Below are 23,721 nucleotides of genomic sequence, written 5' to 3'. Positions count from 1 at the left end.
AATTCTCTTTTTTTTAAATATTACCTTACATTACATGTTAAATGATTGGTGGTTCAATATGACCTTGTCTATTCACTCAAATATGTATATACTAATGTGATAATATCCTGATTTTCAAGATATTGACTGATTACAGTAAGATGGAGGGCAGGGAATAGCAGCATCCTGGATTCTTAGATACTAGATTTTCACGTGCACTTTAGTCTTTGTCAGGCACACCACTGCACACAGTTTGTGCCTGTTGTGATACACAAAATTGATTGGGCAGTGGAAAAACATTTGCCTTGCACAGCTTCACTCTCGTGAAAGTGCACAGTGCACACACGGGTGGGTAAACTGGGTGTGAATCTGGCCCTTTGTCTTCTTGAAAGATGGATGAAAAGCCTCTGTGAGTGTGAGAGTGGGTTTGGTAGGTTGAGGAACCTCATCAGAGGCTTTGTATGTGGGGAGGGCACGGAGTAAATGCGACAAAGGGCCAACTGCCCCTGTTGCCTTTGAGCAACAGCTGCAGGAATGTCACTTTGACCTGTGGAGATCCTGAAAGTTTGGATGAGGACACCAGCAACCACCGCCTCTCAGTGGAGAGAAATTGGCCATTTTGCAGCCGTGAGTGGGACTTTTTTCTGAGCTGCTGCCTCTGAGAAACCCATCGGGAGACTCCTGCAAGTGTTGGAAAGTGTCCCGGCATCTCTTGCAACAGGTCTCTTTGGGGGCAAATCCTTTATTACCCACGCTGTCATTGCGTGACACTTCTAATGGGCAGACGCTTCATTAGTGGGTGCAGAAGACACAGTGAACACAGTGGCCCTTTCCTTTCACAACCACAGCTCTGCATAAGTGTTAATGTGGATTGCTCTATGAGCAAATTTTGAATATAATAACAGGATGCAAGGCTTTTTCAAACAGTGAGTACAAGCAGATCGGTTTATCAGGGTTCTTCTGGGGGGGGTGTCTAAGTCATCTTGAACTGAAGACCGATAGGACAGTTGGTGGAGCTCTCCAGTTGTTCAGTGTCAGGCGTGACATTTAATTTAATTTCGTTTCATTTATTGAATTTGTATAGCATTTTTGCCAAATCGGTGAACATCAACAAAAAAACCCAAAGGTACAATAAAATGGAAAGTGATGAATTACAAAAAACAATGTTTATGACGCCAGCCAATGGGCTGTAAGAGAGGAGTGAAATGAAGAAAGAGGTGCAAAACAACAGGCATCTCAAGGTACTAGTACTTGGGAGCGAGTAGGGCGAAAGACCGAAAAAGGGAGGCCACACTAGGTGGTTTCAAGTGCTAGATTCAAGAGACTGCAAATAACTACGTAGAGAAATGTTAAGTGATATTGCAATCTATAAACTCTTTGGACATCTTACATTTGAGTATAAAAAGCTTGGGGTAAGAGCACAATATCTGACTACATTTCCTAATCCACCATACAGAATCTACTTTATGAAATTCAGATTCAATCTTCTGCTGACAAGTTAAATCATCTGTATATGGGAAAGATTGGATCAAAACCAAGCTAAGTGCAGATATTGGTGCAGGGCGGTGCGCCGCCAAGGACACTGCGCGAGCCTACGCTCATATCAAAAAATGCACACCCCATGTTTTCATGGAATTTACTGTGCAAACTAACCGTATTCACAAGTTGCGCCTGGATCGCCCCTGAAACGCCACCACGCAAAGCAAAAACAACCAGCACATCTACCTTTGCGTGCTCCCCTGTTGCAAGTGCACGCACCCTTCAAACAGTGCGTGGGGTCCCGAGCAAGCAGGCATGATTCTCGGGGACACTGCGCAGGGCCCCCTTAACTGTTGCTGGCACCCCAACAAAATGCGTATGCAAATTCGGAACTCAGTTAAAACTTGAAAAAACTTTGTGCGAACCCCCTGTAAACCTTTCCTGCACCCCGCCACACTGATTAGGCGCACCCCTAAGTTGGATCAGAATCCTGGTTTCGTGCACACACCCCTAAATCCGACATGCAAACCCACCTCTGCACTGCCACTCCTATGTGCAAGTGTACTTATGCCTTCCTTCGGGCGGCGGATAGTATGAAGGACTTGCCTTGCCATTTCCTTGCCAACAGGCTGCGTGCTCGAATCCAGGAATCCCTCACAACTCCCACTTTTTCACATGCCCTTCCCCATATTTGGTGTTCCACCCACTTCCCAGCCCTCTGCGCAAGCCACGCCCATGCTCTGCGTGGTGGCTCGTGTAATCCAGGATAGGCGTCCCCGACAACGTGAACCCAGGGGAAGCACAGAACAATAAGCAGAGAAAGAGAGGGAGGTTCACGTGAATCAAACCATTGAATCAATCAACCGAATGAAATACTCATTGAGTAGGCGCTGGATGGGTAGATAGACCATGTCAAGGCAAAGGCGCTCGACGGCTCGCAGAGATGTGCAGAGCCTGCGTGAACTCCACCCTAGACCTGGAAAGTCCTGCGCATTCGATTCTATGAATCGACGAACGCGGATTTGCAAGCAGATTGGCGCGCAAGTACCCTATTTTTCGTGTAAGTAATTCCATGAGTCGGACCGGGCCCATTGTGCAGTAGAAATAGAGCATTTGAGCACCTTATATCGCATGGCCCAGTTTTAAATTATTGTTTCATTTCTTCATTTCACCACCTTTGTCCATGAGCCATCTTTCATTTTGAGAAAGAATATATGGGAAAGACTATGCAGTGCGACCTCAACATCAATAACCTTGGCCATTCTGCAATTTCTACATATAATTGATATGATAAATCTATAAATCATGTTAAAGTAGAAAGTATGCAACTCATTAATTCAGGTTGGTTACCTAGATATGGAGTGATGTTTGATCTACTGACTTGGGCAATAATAAGGAGGATACTATTGGTTTCCTTTTTTAATTTTTAATGAACTGAGTAGTACTGTACTGAATGTATTTTAATTGAGATGAATTGCAAATGAGGATTATAACTCATTGATTTTAATTCTTCATTTTATTGTTTTGTTATAACGCGCATTGTTTCTTTTTGTTTTTTTTAACTTTTTATTTCTCATTTTCAACAAGGTACAATAAAAATAGAATCAACATCTCAGGTAATTGAATTGCAAAATACAGAACAGCAGAAAACAAACCGAAACAAAAATCTAACCCATAACCCCGTAACCACCATATGAAAATGAAGACCAACCGATAACCAAGTCAAATGTACCAAATAAATGACAACAAACAAACAGAACCACACAAAACAACCAAAGACAACACAGACCCCCTCCCCATATTATACCAACATCACTTGAAAAAACAAGAAGACCAATCCACCACACTCCTGAACCAAATCTAGCTTCAACCATAAAGGCCATCAAAGCTGCCCCCCATATCCTCATAAAGGGTTTCCCTGCTTTGTTTATAATACATCATTTTCTCAAATCTGGATAAAATTCGAACATCCGAAATCCATTCCTCCACCCTCGGCTTCTTCCGTGTCTTCCAAACCCTCAACACCTGTTTATCCGCTATCAACAGAACCATGACCACTCCACATAATATCACCCAACTCACATCCCGTCCACCACTATACAACAAGATAACTTCTAAAGGGGTGCGTGGATAAACAATATCCCAAATTTGATCGACCCTGTCAATAACCTCCCTCCAAAAACGCTCCACTCTGTCACAATACCATAACATATGTATCAAAGCACCACGCTCCTTCCCACAACCCCAACACCGATCATCATCCACCAATCTCAACTTACACGTACGTACTGGGGTCCAATATATCCTGCCCAATATCCTTTGATGTACATAGCGCAATTGTAAATCCACTTTGGCAGCCGTCGGGACCCTCCAAATCTTATCCCATTCCCGTGGTGTGAGTTCCCTGCCCAACTCCTCAGTCCAAGACAACCTCAGCTTGTCCCACGAATCCAACCATTTACCATCAGGTTGCATAAACTGCATAAAAGTAGACACTTTCAGATGTCAAATTTCCAAAAAATTAAAATCTCCGGCTTCTCCAAAAATGATGCACCCAACATGTCTCTTCGCTCCGATAGTAGAGTCACCAGAATATCATATCTCCGTAATTCCCTGTTCCTTAACCCAAATTTCTCAGCCAAGCTTGCAAAAGGCACTGCCCCTGCAGCACTCCACACATCACCAACTACCAAAACACCTCTCTGAACCCAACTCTTCCAATTTAGTAGTCTATTATTAAACTGTAGACCAGGATTATGCCAAAGGGAAGCTCCTTCATAAAGATGTAAACCTTGTCCAGTCCCCAGACTCCATGACGACAAAGACTCTTTAGTAGCCAAGACCGACTTCAAACACTGCACTTTCTTAGGCAACTTTCCAAAAGAAAACAAACATTTAATATCATATGGCAAGAACCGCTGTGTTTCTAAGCGCGGATCCGGACCTCTGTTGCTCTGAGTGTTCTTGCTTCTGAGATGAGAGCGTTACCCCTGTGCTATCCTCCTTCTCAACCCTCTATTGAATGATTTTCATGTTGAAAAATGCGTGTAAGGTTTCTCTGTTTAAACCATGATCACAAATACATGAACAAATACATTTGAGAAAGAAAGAATAAAGAAAGTGAGATTGGAATCGCAGAGAGCGGCTAGGAGCATAGGAAGAAAGAAAAGACTGTAGATACCATGGGAGGAGGGATACAAACTAAACATGCATTTGAAAAAATGGAACAGCAGGTGCGATTGAAAAGATAGCCAGGCAATGTAGTATACAGCGTTAGAAATTGAAGCACAAGGGGGCAGGAGAAAACTGGTGTGAAAAGAGGTGTTGTAGATAGAGCGCAAGTGAGCAAGGCGGTAAGCGGGAAGACAGATAAGAGCAGAACGGTAGCCTAATCTTGAGAGAACCAGTGAGGAGATAAGAAGTTAGGTGGCATGAAATAATAAAGCTGAATATTAAAAAAGCTGAAAACCACAGACCCGAGAAATGCTGGAAATGCCGAGAGTGAAAGAAAGGCTAGAATCAAAAGTGACCCCAAGATTCCGGGCACTATGGGACATGGAGATACAAGAAGGAGGAAAGGAAATAGAAGGAGAAGGGGGAGGGGAGGAAATAGAAGAAGAAATCAACCATTCCTAGCTTTCAGGCTCTTATCATGTCGCCTTCTGGTGCTTGTAGTCAGGCGTTTATAACGTGTACAGGAATTCAAAATAAAATGCACTGAAAATGCAAGATTTATAGAAAATTGCTTTGCAGTTATTTTTCTGCAAATGTTTAATAAACAAGAGTATTCATTTTGTATTTATTTAATTTAATGTGAATTTGTTTATATAAACATTTTCACATGAAATTATAACAGTAAGAAGAATAATAACAATATGTATTAATATGTATATGGAAACCATTCATAATCATATAAAAATATAAATACACATAAATACATAACTCCTTATACACATCAATATCAGTGGGTTAAGATAGCAGCATCATACACAACGTCATAAAAACAACAATACAAATTTCATATTTCATAATATTCATAATATGCAAAACATTCAAATTTACACATAAGCAAATAACATTTCAAATTAATTCAATTTCATTAAGAATGTCACATTCCTCAATTTCAATTTCTAATTAGGCATTTCATTGTTCAGCAGCAACGTTCCATATTCTATAATGTGCCATCTGCATTCCTTTATTATTAGTATTTAGGCAATAGTTCCAAAAGGAATAGCTCGGAATAGATTCTAACTAATGAACATATTTACCTCGATTACACATATGGAGACGTCCACGTTTTTTGCACACTGTTAGGTTTGATTTTGATTATTTGATTTGGATTTTCATTATCTGTATCGTGCTCCAAGACAGACTTAACTGTATCTGGGAGAAGATGGATAAAAGCCTCAAAATGTGGTGCTGAGATATGACATGTGCACATACTATCCCTAAACTGAGAGGGTCTACTTAAACAGGTAGGTTTTTAACTGAGCCAATGACTGGCAAGCTCTAATTTCCATCGGGAGATTGTTTCAGAGCTTGGGTCCAAAGACTCCAAATCACCTGTCCTCTCTTTAGACAAATTTAGAACGAAGGACATTCAATAAATGTTTGTCTCCTGAGCGTAATACTCTGGCCGGAAGGTAATGGCAGACTTAAGCCCTAAAATACTCTGGAGCAAGCCCATTGATGCATTTGTTGATTAAGCAGGCTACTTTGAATTTAATTTGGTCCCCAACCGTCAGCTAATCCAGGGATCTGTGAAGCACTGAAACCTGATCTCTTTTTCCCAATTGCCCCAACTTGCTAACCGCTGCATTCTGGGCCATCTGCAGTCTATAGATCTGTTTGGCTGGTATACCGGCCATTGGACTATTGCAATAGTCCAGGTGGGTGTTCGTCATAGCTCCTACAACCACCGCGTGGTCTTCTGATGGTAGGAAGGGTAATGCATTCCTGAGCATCCGCAGGGAGTAGTACACTGACTTGACCTTTTGGGGTGAATTGCAACTTCTCCCCAAGAATGTATTGGGAGAAAGATTGCTTCTCATTCACGACTCTCCCCATGGGCCCGAACAGGACAATCATGGTTTTATCTGCATTGAGTTGCAGCTGGTTATTGGCCATCCACTTATCAATTTCAACCATACTCTGGTTAACTCTCCTAGATGCGTCCTCGATGTTATTCGTCTAAATGTAGATTTGAGTGTCATCAGCGTATCAGTGAAAACTCAACCCATGACTCCTCACTATATTTAAGACTGGACGCATATAGAGATTAAAAATCAAAGGGGACAATGATGATCCCCGAGGCACACCACATTTGAGGGCAATAGCTTCAGATGTGAAACATCCATGTAGCATCCGCTGGGATCTATCCCTCAAGAAAGACCTGAACCAGTTCAGGGCCTGTTCTGAGGCCTTTCCAACTCTTGTGAGATGGTCCAACAATATTTTATAATCCACTGTATGGAAGGCCGCAGAGAGGTCCAGCATCAACAAAAGAGCTGATCCGCACCATCCGCAACCTCCAGTAAATCATATTTTACTGCCAACAGCGCAGACTCTGTACCACGTTTAGGTAGAAATCCAGATTGAAATTCGTCCACCACCCTTCTTTGTCCAATGCTTGGAATTGGGAGGTTACAACTTTCTCCAGCATTTTTGCTGGCCAAATCAAATCAGCCACTGCCCGATAGTTTTTTTAAATGGCTGGATCTGAATTGGATTTTTTTAACAAAGGTTTCACTATTGCATTTTTTAACGCATCCGGGACCTGGCCTTGGGTCAGGAATTTATTCACGAACATGGTCATAAATGGGGTAATATTTAAGGCTAGCCGCATGGCCACACACGCAGGCAGCACAAATGCCAAACTGTTTGTTGGCTTAAGTTGAAGGAGGAGAAAATATATCAGTTCCTCAGTCACAGGCTGAAATCTAAAACTTTCTTCATGTCCCCAGTTCACTAAGTCTGAATCCTCAGCTTGAGGATCGGGCACCCCCCCACCTCTTGAAGTTTCAATACTCTTCTGTGTATTGCTGCAATCCTTTCCTCAAAAAAGTTGTTGAAATCATTAGCCTGTTCCTGTGAAGGAACAAGAGATGCTGCAATACAGTTGAGAACAATGCCCTTGCCTGGTTCCCAGCCCGCTTGATCTCTCCATGAAGGAAATCCCTTTTTGCCTCACAAATGGCTACCTTTTAATGCTGTGTTTGCCTTATTGGCATCCAACCCAAATTACATTTCCTACAAAGCTTATTGGTATAACTCTCCTGCTTACACAGTAGGCCAGTGAGGGCCTGAACCAGGGCATTGAAATCCTGGTTTTCTTGGGTTTCAAGGGTGCATAATTGGAGCAGATTTCTTCCAATATAATAGTGTCCACATTGAAATATTCCTCACTTGGATGCGTATTATCAATGCTTGCCAATCTCACCTGCAGTTAATCTACTGGGATTTTTGAAAGGTCTCTTATTTTGCGTGTCAGGGAGGGAGTGCTAACCACACCCTCTCCAATCTGCTTCCCTTCCAAATTCAACCCAAACAGTTGGACATGATGGTTGGACCACAGAATGGGGAGGGTCTCGTAAAACAATACAGCCTTCCCCCTAGATGACACTAGATATAAGCAGTGATCTCTAAAATGCAAGGGTGCAGTGGGCAGTATCGATAATCCATGATTTCCCAATAATTCACATAATTCTAAAGAGTCGGCGTGCAGACTACTGTCTAGCCTGATTTCCAATCCCCTACAAAGAGGCAGTTTCTTTTATCTGCTCCCAACCAGGGTCAAATGTATATCCAACTTCTCCAAAAATGGCCCTGCTGGCCCAAGAGGTATATAGCCCTGTATAACTTTCACTGATAGTGTGGGAGTCATGGGGCCAATCTTAAGCCGTCAGATGGGAGACATGAAGGGATGATCTGGAAAATATGGCAATCCCTCCCCCTCTCTTACCCACGGGATTAATGGCCTGAATATAAAATGTATTGACTTCTTCCTCAAACCTCTATGCCAACTCACTCCCACCTATTTGAAAGACACTATGTCCACCATCAACATCTATGAAAACATAGCCTTTGACACCAGGACTGACATCTTGGTGACGCTGGACATAAAAGCATTATACACCAGCATTCCTCAAACCACAGCTCTGGACTGCATACGGAATCACCTCATTCACCACATGGAACAAGAACGAGTCACAGCCAACTTCTTCTGGAACTGTTAGAAATAGCCCTTACTAAGAATTTCTTCCTGTTTGATGAGACCTTCTATCTCCAAACTTCCGGCACAGCCATGGGGGCTGCTTTTGCCCCCAGCCTTGCAATCATCTTTATGGCAGAATTTGAAGCAATTCATATACTGAGCCAATACAACCCATACTGGAACAACATAAGCTTATGGTACAGATATGTAGATGACGTCATCTTCATCTTGAAAGGATCTTCCAGTGCACTCACCAGCTTCCATGGGTGGCTTAACACACGGTCCATGGATCTACAGTTTACCATCAATAGCAGTGCAACATCGATCAACTTCTTGGATCTGACAATTAAGGCCGAGGAGGGCAAACTCACATGTACCCTGTTTAGAAAAGAGACCGGCATGAACTCCTTACCTCATTACAGGAGTAACCACCCTCAGAGCCTGAAGAGTAACCTACCCTTCGGCCAATTCCTCAGACACAGATGGAACTGTTCATAAACTCAGCAATACCGGCACCATGCAGAGATCCTTGAATCGAAATTGACAGCTTGTGAGTACCCCAAAAAACTGCTCAGGAACACCAGAAAAAGAGTCCTTTGTATTCCCAGAGAGACATTGCTCCAGCCCAAAAACATAGACACTGAGAACGACAGGATCACCTGTGTCACAACCTTTGGACCAAATACCAACAGGATCAAGAGTATTATTAAACAATTTTGGCCCCTTATTCATCAGACCCTACCTGCCGAACCTCTACCTAGAATGGCACTGAGACAGTCAAAGAATTTGAGTGAATGGCTCACACAAGCCAGACTTCCCAAAAAACCCTGAGAACAGGCGTCTGGAACCTTAGAGATATCAGGGGCCATTATCCATGTGGCGCCTGCACAGTGTGGCTTTACCAACAAAATAAAAACTTTCCAAATAGAAGGCAAGGATTGGACGCACGCCAATTTACCAACTGCAAAACACTGAATGTTATCTACGCAATAGAATGCGCATGCGGGCTGCGCTACGTAGGCCAGACCAGCAGACCGGTGCACAAACGCATCAGGGAACAGCGATCTAGAATCAGATACCGTGTGACAGCGGCCCCACTGGTCTCCTACTTTTTGGAATTGCAACATGACAAAGACCAACTAAAATGGTGGGTCCTGGAGAAAATACAAAACATGGCGAATGTTAAAAATGCCCTGAATTATAAAGCTTGGTGGGTTTTTAAATTGCGCTCAATTGAAACAGGCCTCAATGAATCAACTCCTTTGGAAAATTTATACTATTAAAGACCGTTCCTTCTGGCAGACCCCATTCTGCCATACCGGTCCTTGAACCCATATAGCACACTATGTTGGCTAACACTCCTAGCTTCTTCCAAATAAGTCCGCCACATTATGTGCACACAAATACTACCCATGGGCCCCCATAATAGTACCATGACAGGACACTACACACTCTGTCTCAGTATGCCCCGAGTACAGGCACTTGCTTAGGGCTTCTTCACTATGTTGCACCAATACCTACGGTGCTTCCACTCCAGTGCCAGCGCAATTGTTTCAAACTGGATAGTCTGGCCCCCAGCCAGCTCCCCGCCTATGATCCTGTACATGCATCTGAGCTCCGATTCGGCCCGCCAGCCTTAGCTGGCTTTCACCTTATTGAACTACGACCCCATGCGGGCACTCAGGAGGACCTACTTGGCCTTATGTATGTCTTTACCCATGGCCCTGCTTGATTTCTATTATCACAGCCACATTTCGCTCTCATCCAGACGCAGGCTCCGAGCAGCGTTCCCCAGCTCGCAAGCATGCGCCCTGGATCAGTAACCCTCACGGGGGGCATGCGCAGTACGTCCGACGCACACGTATATAGCTCTCTATAGTGAGACGGAGCCGTGTTCCCCATTGCTGTGATACTCCTACTCGAGCAAGGTAAGCGGCTCTACCCTTCACTAGAGGGGTTTCCAATCCCCACGTGCACATGACAGCCAGCGTGCATGCTTCATTTGTACACCAATCGCAAGTGTAGGCTCTGAACTTCCCCCCTTTTTTCACTTCTTCCCCGCCTCCTACTTATACCCTTACAGCCCTCGTATCCTTGCTACACTTTAAGATGACTGCTCACTACGCTGCCTTCAGCAACCAGCTATTACTGGCCCTCTGCATCCAGTCCAGAACTTGCCCTGGGGGCACATGTGCATTCAGTGCTCCTGGCCAACAGCCTTTACCTTTCAAGGCTCTACCACCGGCTACTTTCAATTAGGTAAGAAAACCCACCTGACTTTTTCACTATCGCTGTGTTTCTGGGTTCTGCACCATGTGCTCCGTCCCTGATCCATGGCTGCCAATATTTTGCAGATGCACCCTGGCAGTTGTACTCCCAGCTTATCACAGAACACTGCTGGATCACACCAAGGTCCATGCTGACCGAACAAAGCTCGAATAAATTGACCCGTCACTCCACCCTACGCTCCCCCCAGACCCAAGTTCAAGGTTGGCCTGCATTTGTATTTTTTCTATGAGAATATGCTTCTCTTTTTAGCAACACTCAGCTGGGGTTATCTTTGTCAGTTAATGGTACCACTTGATGGTACAGTCCACCTTGTGAGATTTTAACCTCCCCTTCACTTTGTGTTTACTACCTATAGGGAGACACAATCCTATGGCCCAGAAGAAGGCACCACATCTGGAAGCCGAAACGTCCCAGGACCGAGCATTACCTTTGCGCGTCCTCCTTACACTCCTGGGAATTTTATGTTCCTGACGTAGACTGAGGATTGGTCAACAATAAATTACATACCAAACATATAGCATATGGGGCTTGTTTTCTATAAGAACAAGTGTTCTCTTCATCTTCCCCACAATACGCCTTTGCACTAGGAACCAGTGCCTACTAGACTTGTTTGTATTATGTTGCGGTCTACTTTTGTGTTCCGTTTTCTAAATGAATTGTGGGAAATGTATTCACTTTTTTTCTTTTCATTTTTCATTTGTTCATATTTTTTTCATGATTTTGTTAAACTAAATGCAAATAATAGGTTGTTTTAGTTTATGTCTTTGAAATGTATTGATGCAGAACATATTTGAGACACATGCTCTCATTTTGTCTGCCCATTTACAAATGTTCTGGGATGTTCTACCTTTTTTGTTGCATACCCGGGATGAGAAGCTTTATGTAATAAAACAATGTATAACAAAAAAGCTCTTTGTTCAATAAGACTACATATATATGTACAAATTAAGTGTTACATAGTCTTAAGTCTTAGTCTTAAGTCTTAAGGGATTCTAAGATTAGACCATACGGATGGGCCACTGGTGATTTATAAAACACCACGACTTCTTTGCTCTAAATAGTAACATACAGAATTGGCAGCATGGTCTAACTTTGTCTGGCGGCTACTCTCTTTGTGATGTATTGTACACTTCAGCCTCAGGTTCTGCCTCTAGGGCTTTCCCTTCAGTTAATATGAATACAATATTTGTCAGGAACTAGATGATGAAATTCTGTCTGCGATCCGTCCGTGAACCAGGTTTCCGTTATTAGTAATAAATCAAGATCATTATCCTTAATAAATACCCCCAGCTCCACCGCATGGCACACCGCTGAGCGAGCATTACGTAGTGCTGTGGAGATCACTGGGAGCTCCTCCATGATGCCCCCTTCCAACCTTGTTTCGCCCCGCATTACTCTTCAGATTCCCAAAGAGCGGGTCCCATCCAACGTTCTAATGCTGCCCATCCCAATATCACAATCTTTCCTGGCCTGAATGGAGTACTTATGCCCCCTTGACCAGGCATCCCCATATGGAGGCATTACTCACCCTCTTGTGACACCCAGGTTCACTGCAAAAATGAAGAGTGAATTGCCGACTGCCGCCCACAGTGCAAACAGGCCTAAACAGTCTTCGCGTCAGCGCTTTGCGCTGATGCGAGTCAGTTAAGCTCTGTGTCGCCCCGCTCGACGCACTAACCAGTGCGCCGCGCGGTAATGATAGGACTTCAAGTCCAAACAAAGCACCACTAAATCGTAAGTGTCAAATTCCCCCTTAGCTCGCTGCAATAATTTTTGTTGGCACAATGATAGAAAAGAAAGCAGTTGATGGTGATTTCAATAATCCCACTGCCTGATCATTAATAAAAGTTCGGGAAAACCGAGGTTCGCCTAATATTTGCACAGATTGCTCTTCCAGGTGGCACAATTTGATTATAGCCCCCACAACCCAGCAGAGCTATTTAAAAACAAGAATAGCATTAAAAGCACAACAAGCAACAATTAAGAAAAAAACAGCATGTGGTTACCAGTTTCAAGTACCAATTGGGTCCACTTACCAATTCGACAGAATCTCTTAAGACTGGGAGTAATAATAAAGTAGTGATTTTGGTGAGGAAACTGAGCAGTGGTCTGCCTGCATTATTAGCTTTGGTGGCTTTAGCATTATCACATTGGGCAGGTACTTGGCATGCAGCCATGTAGATTAATGTTGTGCAACCGAAGTGAAAACATGTGCCTCTCCTAACCAAGTGGGTTCATCCCCTGGGCCCTAGTACACATACATGTAGCTCTTCAGAGAGCCTCTGCAACCTGATTGTGTGTTTGAGATTCTGGCAGGGCCATCGCTGCGCTTTCATGATATTAACATCCACGGCCTGCAAAATAATGTTCCTGTATGCCCTTTTAGACGCCTAAAAAACAAATAACTTGCTTTAGCTAACTACTTGAAGCTGTTTTCAACTTTTTTATGCAAATTGTGCTACTTTGACAGCGTTAGAGTTAAGGATTCAGTAGGTGCACAATAAACAAAATGTCCCTGTCACCAAAATAAAAAGTCAGCACCCATGGGTGGCGCAGTATGAGTGTGGACTTGGTAGGTGAATGAAACTGAGCACAGCCACAGGTGCAGATGAGCCAGTCATATTTTTCAGCATTTGTTTTCATGCTGTGCAGGATATGCTTCCTCCTCCTGTCTGAGATATAGTCAATCCACAGGTCTGGCGGTACCAGGAACTCCTATGTGTGGGGACTCCAGCGCCCTGCATGTTGCCACCTGACCCTGATCGCCATAGCAACAGAATGAACTGAGCCTAAGGACGCTGAGAGAAGAATGACCGAAAATACTCCTTCTGTGCAAAATTGTATTACTGTAGAGAAGATAGTAAGGAAGGACGAAAGAGAGAGAAAAGAAAGAAAGATCAAAGTAAAGAAAGAGCGAAAGCAAGAAAGAAAGGACGAAAGAAAGAAAGAAACAGAGAAAGTAAGAATGAAAGAATGAATGAAAGAAAGAAAGAAAGAAAGAAAGAAAGAAAGAAAGAAAGAAAGAAAGAAAGAAAGAAAGAAAGAAAGAAAGAAAGAAAGAAAGAAAGAAAGAATTAATTCTCATAGCCACCATAGTGGCTCAAAGCATATGAAAATCAATTTCCACTTGACACTCGAAATAGTACAGATAAATAAATAAATACATAAATAATTGCTCCTATGTAGTCCCCATTTGGGAGTTACTAGAGTTATGCTATGGGTCAGCTCACTGCGTTACATGTAATCTGCAGTCAGCGTCCAATGTTTTCCGTGTGGGAAGGTTTTACAAATCTGAGTTCAGCGGGGAGAGGGGAGGAAAAAAAGAGAGCTAGGAGTAAAAAGATTGTAGATCGCAGCCCCTTTGGTTCCCTGAAGTGTTATCCCTGCATGCATAAGGCAGGGACTCACGCAGAGTGTGACACAGACGGCCTCCTCGTGTAGGTAGACCTTGGACCCACTCTGCTAGAGAAAGAATTCAAACATGAAAAAACACCATAACACACAACCGTAAAAACACATACATTCTAACATGACAGTTTCCAAAGATGATTTGGAGATAAACATCTACAAATGATATGGGGTATATTGGTTTTATGCATATAACAACCTATTCCATCCAGATTTTCACAATCTAGACTAGCATGACATGCTTCGACTATCTAGACCCAACAGCCTGTGTGCCCACAATGTACTCCATTAATTGGGGGCAGTACCTCTCCTGTCACCTCCTCAACCGAAATGCTACAGTGAAATGTACCCCAATATTTTCTCTCATTTTTACCAGCCATTAAAGCCAGGTATTCACTTTCTCTGAATGCCTGATTTTAATTATTAGCTTCCTGTTAGTCGAAACATGTCATTTAAATATTTCATTTTTGTATGGCATGATATTTTCCTTGTTTGAGAATGACCCAGTTTTCTGATTAATTAATAAATGTACAAAAATAATCTTAAATAGTTTTCTAAATATCTTAGTGGTGACAAGTCAATATCCAATAGCTTTTCACTGTTAAAAGTGTTGTTGAACTAGGACGACATTTATATTCTAGTGGCGTGGATTTTGTTGTCATATCTTTCCACGGGTCCTATGATGTTACTGATTGCAGTCACCTGACCTCAGGCTTAAAGCGCAATGCTCAAAAGATCGTTTCGCATAGGCCGGCACAAAAGGCGTTAAGCTTCACGCCTGCGGCATGGAAACCGCAGATGGAAAAAGGCAGTGAACGTAAGTGGGTGGGCTTGGGTATGCCTGCCGCATGGGGGGGGGCATAGGAGAAGAGAAGCTCCGGTGGGAGGAGCTCCAATGGAGGAGACTCCCAAAAGTGACAAGGAGGAGGCGGTGAAAAGAAAGAGCGACATTGCAGTGAGCAGCCTTTTGCAGGTGGCCTTCCGTAACATTACTCTTTGTAAAGCAATTTTTGGGCAAAGATCATGTGCCACTTCCTGTGATATTATCGACAGTGTGATGTCACTGCCACTGTCCCTATATATATATATATATATATATGTATATATATATATATATATATATATATATGAAATATCCAGGAACCTTCATTTTCTTGCACAGTTCCTTTATTGGTGTTGTTCTTTCACCATTATTCGAGTGGCAGAATTTATGCTCAATTCATTTTGGACATATCGTCCATCATCATGGCTGATTCTATAAAGAATACACAAATAAATAAATAAATAAATAAATACTGTCTATGCATCTCCGGAATCTAAAAGCATTTGCTGATTTGCTGATATCCTGAAGGGCATTTCGCATAACTGTCAACAGGTGAAAAGTATAAGAACAGATCAATTAAATATTGGTTTGTAACCATTCATAAAAATGTACATGTACAGCCTAAATAAACAGTTACCAGGATGTGAGGGTGTAGGAGTAAGAGCCGGACACAATGGTGACATGTTGATTGGCAAAGACTGTTATTGACAAAAAAGAGTGGGGGGGGGGGTTGGAGGATAACCTATCTGACCCAATTTCTAAAAGGGGTTTTCCTGCCTCAACAAAATTAGCTAATGAAAACTGTCTGTGTCGGAATTCCCCAAAGTAAAGTTCGCCGCCCTGTATCCGGATCCTAACCTATCCCTCACATGCCAAACTAAGAATAATGTGCTAAGAGAAATGTCTCTTGGTTGTCTGCCTGCAGCCAAGCTTTGCAGTTTAAAACAAAAGTTCCAAAAGGTACAGAAAGCAAACAAAGGTTCCACATGACTGAGGGGGTTGATTCTCTGTCCCTAGAGTCTTTCCAACTGTATCCAGAATAGTAGAAAGGTAAGTTAATGTTCCGCAAGACTCAAGGCATTGATTCTCTTTTCCCAGAGTTTTTCCATCCTCTTGGTAGGCTTGATTCCTAGGCCTTGTGATGACGTAGAATGGCCTGGACACCTTCCCAAGCCGTCTTGAGGGTCCCAGACCGTTTGTGAGCAGACCCGGCTTCCAGGTGTTAAGATGGCCTGGAAAACCCTAGTTTAAGCAGAAATGGGAGGGCAGAAAATCCTGCACTCAATAACAGAAATCATCAAAGTGAAAGGCAAAACTTGCTTTATTAGCAATCCAACATAAAGCAGGGATAGCATACAAGCAATTGAGCCAAAGCTCTCAGAGGGTCTCACACAAAACAATGGATTATAAGGCAGGATTTCATCATCACTGACATTATACTACAATCTCAGTTACAGAAATCTATGGGGTAAAGGGATTGATTAAGGGGGTTGACTAGGAGAAGAGAGGCCTAGGAACTGTTTTCCTTTCAATTAAAAACAATACTATCCCTTATTCCTAGGCAATGAGCCAGAGCAACCTCTTTGAACTTTACCTTGCAAGCTGCCTTAGTTCTGAGAATATGTGGGGAGTCAAGGCAGGTGCCTATCTGTGTCCAGGGCTCATGAATAGACAGTGTTTTTGAATTATGGATCGTGTGTGAGAGGACCACGGTTTGAATTATATCATCCTGCATTTATTGAGATTTAATATAAGTGCAAGTGTTATTACCCTCTTGACCACTAGAGACTTAGTTGATTGATTCTTCATGAACATTTTAGCTTATAATTATTCTGCACCAGGCATTCAACGTTTGGTTGTTCTTTAATTAATCTTAGAGAAGTATGTCATGTGCCATTGGAATTATTTTTGCGTGATCTCTCTGAGCCATCCAAAGGATGGCATGACAAGCATATGCGAAATTCTCTCTTAACCACCTCCTGCATCAATGTCACAGTGCAGACCAGGGAGAATGCACATGTCAGACTAACCTGCATGGAGAAGAGTAGTACACGTACAGTATCAACCAAATACACCAACATGACTACAGGTACCACAATGCAGCATGCACCCACCAAAGCAATGCAGACAAATGGCAAAATTGCCACACAGAACAACATCCCTGCCAGTGCCACGGCCATTCACCCATGTGCGGCCAGCTCACAATGCTCAACCGTTGCCACCAGACACCCAGGGAGGGTCCAGGGGAAACCCAGCATGCCAGATGCATGGGGTAAATACGCAGCCACATTACAGTCACCATGTCCGCTGCATATGTCAACAACAGACACCTTATATAACATATGTAGCAAGGGGACAGGGTCATGCAAAGCACAAACAATACATGGCACGAGTGACACAGCATGCACAGACATAGAATAGACATATGCTGTGAAATGAAGGCCCATCTATATGCACATGTAGTTCATTGACATAATATTATGTAAGTCCATTCCTAAACCTTAAACCATTACTAATGTCTGTGCCTCCACGGATGCAGGTGACTCCAGATACCCACAGCTGCCCTGGCTAGTGACCCCTGTACGTGATCCACAAACACTGCAAGAGAATGCCTACAACCACCCTCACAGCAGGACCCGTATGTGCATCGAGCGTACCTTCATCCTCCTGAAGGCACATTTCCGCTGCCTCGGCCATGCCAGTGGCGCACTAATGTATGCTCCAGAGAAAGTGGGGAAAATTGTTCTTGTGTGTGTAATGTTGGAAAATATCTGCCTGAAGAGAAGTGTTCCACTACCCCCTGATGTGGACATGCCACCTCCAGAGGATGAGGATGCAGTGCCTGTGGCAGAGGCAGATGCACGTATTGCCAGAGATGATGTGAGGGATGGGAGAATGGCACGCCAGGGACTGACAGGCAATTTCATTTGACAGTTTCACATGGCACAGTCCATGCACCACTGCGTGACACCACCCCAATCAATAAACACGACAATGACACGATCAGGAATGTCCTCCCATTGTTGAATTTTAAAAGATTTTTATGGACTTAAGTTCCCTAACTATCCCCCTACCCCTCCCACCACCAACTCCCCATCACACTATTAGCCCCCTTCTACCACCAACTCCTCATCACACTATCCCCCCTCCCACCACCAACTCCCCAATAAGGCCACTCATGGAAATCAGTGTCTCATAGTCTTTCACAACCATGGCCTCTCCCCCTCTGATGGCCCTGGGTGACCTTGGGCACAGAATGCACTCTGACTGTCCCTGTGGTATGCCCTGCTGTGATGACTCTGCGGGTGTGGACGATGTGCACGGAACAGCGCCTGTCCCTCAGGTTTTGTCTTCCTTTGCACCTCCGTGCTCTCCCGGATGGCTTCTGCTAGTGCAGAGATGCCTTCGGTCATTTCCCTGACCCGTAGTGCAAATAGTGCCAGAGTGGACGCGTTGTCAGTCATCTCGGCTCTGTTCCACTCTAGGCACACACAACTGTGTGGGTAGCCCTCGGGATACTCTCCCGTAAGGGCCTCCAGGTGTGCGAAGTGAGTGTGGCCAATCTGCTCCATCTCACGCTGTCTGTGCTCCATGTCCGCAAGCCTCCACATCAGCATGCTGCTTGTTGCACTGCGCTGTGTGGGCGAAGGGCATGGCACTTGCCCAGGGCTGTATGCAGGAGAGCCAAATGACGAAGTGTCAACATCCAGCTCTGGTGTCCGTGTGCAATGGTGGGATGGAGGGCTCTCTGGGGAGCATTGGTGGCAGCATGGAGGGCTCTAGTGGGAGTCTGGGCCTTAGGCAGTGCTGCTGACCCCTGTGGCTCCTCAGTTGCCCTACCAGCAGGTGTGGCCTCAGTGTCTATGCATACAGCTGTGCGTGTGGCTGCAGTGTGGCCAGCACTGCTCGCAGTGACCTGTAGTATGGGCGTTGCATTGACCCTACTCTGCTGCAGCGTTATGCGCCAGGACATCCACCCTGGTGTGGCCTGTGTCGGCCTTTGCAGGGTGGTGGTGGTGGTGATGGCAGACCTTAAGGGCCTGGATGCACCGCTCCCTGAAGGGCCTGCATCATCCTCCTCCTCTGATGTTTCTAGCGATGCATGTGTGCCTGTAAGGGACATAGAAGTTGTTATCGTGTATGGGTCCCCTAAGTGTGTTGTCATGCAAGGCACACTCGCTTTAGTACAGAGTGTGACCCGTACCATATGGGCAAATGGCCATGGTTGGTCATGGGAGGATGCATGTGGGCCCAGCGTCATGGGGTTACTTGTGGTGATGGGTGTGTGACCCATGGACTGTTGGTCTTTGGCCTGTGTGTGGGTTGGCCAGGGTGTTCATGCTAGGGAAGCTTACGTCTGGTATGCATGCCTTCGTTACTTCATGGCCCCACATACCCTCGCCGGGTGAAACTCAATTGGGGGGGTGGCTTAGTCCATGACACTGTTATGGCTCTATGGGGCACTGCTCTGCATCGAGCAGGGCTGCACTGTGGTGCACAGTGATTGTCAGGCTGGGCACATATCAGTGTATGGGTCGTTTACTTCCATGTGTCTTGTCTGCCATGCCGACATAGGGCAGGCCTACTGGGACCGCAACATGCTGGTGTGACTGCTGAACAGTGTTGTGGTCTTTCACACAATTCAATCTCGTGGACACAGGGTACACCAGGTGTGGTGCCCAGTGTATTAGTTTGCTTGAAGTTACCTTCCTGCTGCTGTGACGCTCAGAGGTGCCCTTGGTGATCGGCCCCATGGCTAATGTGGAGGGTGCGGATGTGCCACCCCATTACTCTGCCCTGTTGGCTTGCCCAGCTTCTGGGTCCGCTGACTTGTGTCCCTGTCCACTTGGGCATCATATGCTGGGATACCATTTGTGCATGCATTTGTATTGGGGTGGGGTGACTCACCTCCTGCCTCCTGGCTGCTGGCCCCCGCCTCCTCACTGCTGACTCCCTGTATCCCTCAAGGTCCAGCACAAATCTACATTTTCCCTACCAGGCGGTGAGGACCAGTGGCTCTACAGTGCCTCCTCCAGTCACCAGGGACTCCTGGTGGTGTTGTTGAGACACCAGTCTCCGCACCCTGACCCTCAGGTCGTTCCACCACTAGCGCCAGTCACCGGGTACACTGGATACTGCTGTTACCTTCTGGGAGATGGAAGTCCAGGCTGGCCTGTGCTGCCCAGTGGTCTTGCGTTGGCGACTGCCATAGTGTTCCCCACAGTGTGAGATTACCTTATCTGTGAGGACCACAAGCACACCCTCAGTAAATTTGGGTTTTTGAGGTCGATTTTTCAGCTACCTTGCCTCGTATCCTCCCCTGAGACATTATTGCTGCTTAACAGGACCAGATGGCTGCAGGAAGTGGAAATATTTAATGGATTGTGTTTTTCAAAATGGCTGACGCAATGCTTTCCGTTCTGGGATCGACAGCAGTAGTGCCATTAGTGCTGCTTTCTCAACGGTAGCCCTTATTTTGGCACAGTTTCTGCCAGGTGCTAATAGCATTACCACCAGATTCATATGTACGTTCATGCCAGGTTGCGATGTAGCACTAATTCTGCTGCACAGCCCAATGATAACACTATTAGTGCCCAGCAGTAATTGCGCTGGATTACCACCGGACTTGTGATGAAGCCCATAGTCTATATGCAAATACTGGAAGGGTGCAGTAGGATGTCGTATTGTTCCTCGCACTGTTCACAGCGTGTGCCCAGCAGTACATTGCTGGCAAGTCAAGCAGTTCAGAAAAGAAAAAAGTCTGCAACATGCTCTGCCAGATTGGGTACAAACCCGTCTTCTGAGATCAAAGCTGCAAGACACTCTTGTGTTCTTTGTGCTGGGTGATGCAGTTGATCTAAAGCTACTTTAAGTAATCCCAAGGGCATAACTGGTTTCCTTGTGCTGTCCTGCCGCCACATTGCATCTGTGAGGGACAATGAGTACCACCTTAATTGCCACATTTCTTTCTCTTCTAATGGGGCTCCTCGCTGCAACTCAGTAATTTGGGCTATGGGTAGCATATTAAAGCCTTCCTTTATTAGCATGTTTCATGCTTGTGTGTATTTATTTGTGTCACACTTACCTGGGTCTCTGCGGGAGCAATGGGGTCCCCCGGTCCTTCTCCTGTTCTACACTCCCTTCTGATGGTGGAAGTCAGACCTGCCAAAAGACTGAATTGTTAGGGGTGAACTCAAAGGGATTACTACTCTCCTTCTCCTCCCCAACCCACCTAGGTTGTCTAAGTGCTCAGGTGCGTGCCTCACCTGGGTGTTTAATGCAGTGCGCCCTCCATCCTGCTCTTGTAGGGGCACTATTTCCTGGAAGCTGCTGCTCATTGCACTGCCTTATTTCCAAGAGTCGTTTTACCCAGTTTCTGCACTGGGCCTCCAGTTCAGGCAAGTTCGCAGGTAAGTTCAGGTAAGTAGAAGTCTCAGTGTTCGTAACTGCCCAGTTACCTCTCTGAGCAATTCTGGTGTTTCCGTTCTTCCGCGGTGCTATGTGTCAGATCACGGCACTGGCCTGTAGCTACTGCAGTAAACGCAGATGACAGAAGAAACTAATGTCTTTTCTCTTTCTTTGAAGGTTTCCCAAGGCGGGTCATAGCTGCACTAATGAAAATCAGAGGTTTCGACTGCAGCGGCTAATGTCTTTTCTCTTTCCTTACAGAATACTCGAGGCATGCTGTAGGTGCGCGGGTTGAAGAACAGCGGTTCCTGATGCCATTGATGTTCAAGGTGAGTATGAAATGTTCTGCTTTGAAGCGCGAGGCGCGGCGATTTACAGGTGCGAGTAACTCACTGTAAGATGACTGTTTTCCTTCTCTTCTTCTCGTCGCAGTGCTGACTCCGGTCGCCGGATGGAAGAAATCGGGAAGGCTGAAGACTGAGAACCAGGTGGCGGTGGTAAGCTTGTGCTCTCGAGTTTACAGGAAGCACACGAAGCACAAGCTGCTCTTCAGCTGTAGCTTTTACAGCCAGCAGCCACGCTAGAATGCCTTGTAAATTCCTGGATGCCAAGAAGTTCTTCAGTGTCCATATTGGAGTGGGAGGAAGTGATGCAAATACCAGGAAACTAGTATGCTGTTTCTCTGAGAGATAGGGGTGTCTATTCAGAGTGATTGCTGTAAGTGTCTGGAATGCCACGCTCTTACCCACTGGGCCCCTACCTAATCTCCCCATCTACCTCCACCTGTCCCTAAAGGGGGTAAGGGTTTGAAGGAGACCCTCTGGCCCGTAATCATGGTGCAGTATCAAATTCAGATATTTTAGGAAGATATGCTGCTCTTTTTGCTTCTAAATCGTTGGCCATGTTACTGGCTCTGCTATGAATCTTGCTGGGTTCACTACTCTGCATCTGACCATTTCAATTGCTGGGTTTGATATAATTACTTCATAACCCGAGGCTCTCTGTGTGGTTAGTGTGCTTTTAGGCTTTCTAAGAATTGCAAAAAGGGTATGCTCGACATATTTTGTTACTGTACATCCCATTGTGATGCTATCAGATTTTTCAATTACAAAGACTGCTGCCACCAATACCTCTCATCACTAGATCTAAGATTCCACTGTAGAATGCTAATGGTTTGTGTGCCATGGTAGTCTTTTGCATGAGGACTGCTGCCATTACTACTCTGGGGAATCCTAACAAGGTTGCTGTGCTTATTGCCATTTTTAAATCGTCAAAGGCCTCAATCATTTCACCTGTCCAGGCTTTGTCACTGTTGTCCTGTGCTTCCTTGAGTTCTTCTAAAAGTGTTCTGGCATATGTACTGTAGTCAAAAACGCATGCCCTGCAGTAATTGCAAAGGCCCACAAATTGCTGCATCTCACTCACTGCCCTTGATCTGGCTGTTTTCATGATCACTTCTGCTCTCTCAGGGGTTACTTCTCTTCCTTGGGATATTAGTTGACCTATGTACATGACTTCCTCCAATATTGCAATTTTTCCTTATCTACCGTGTACCCCTTCTCTGCCATGACTGTTATCAATTGTGCTGAATCTTTCCTACACTGTTTCTCTTTTTCGCTGCACACCAAAATGTCATCTACATATTGTATCAATATGCTGTCAAGGTGTAAATTACCTAGGTCCATCTGGAGTACTTGATTAATGATTGAGGTTGACTCAAAGAACTACTGAGTTAAACAAGTATGTTTCCAATTGGTCCCGCAATAGGAAAACAGAGTCAAGTCTTGGGATTGTGTTATAGCACCTTTAAGCATCTCTTGTGCTAGATGGAATTACCTATAAAGATCTTTGACCAAATAACCGGACAGACTCAAGTAATATGGCAAAGTACTACTTTAGTCTTAATTTAATAAAGCTGGGTCATTTGGCAGACATTGGACTAATGCTTGCACACTCACAAACAAACTTGATTACACAGGGGTTTTATACCCCAATATGCGCCATCTATGATGTCATCCTATTTCGCCAACCATAAAACCTATTAACGGGAGGGATTGGATTAGAGGAACACATCTACTTATAGAAGGTACGCAAGGAGCTGGCCAATCCTGCTGCAGTCTCT

This window comes from Ambystoma mexicanum, chromosome 12 (assembly GCF_040938575.1).
Source record: "Ambystoma mexicanum isolate Mex_15411 chromosome 12, UKY_AmexF1_1, whole genome shotgun sequence".
NCBI lineage: Eukaryota > Metazoa > Chordata > Amphibia > Caudata > Ambystomatidae > Ambystoma > Ambystoma mexicanum.
The sequence above is the reverse complement of the archived record's forward strand: the minus strand, read 5'-3'. Positions refer to the sequence as shown.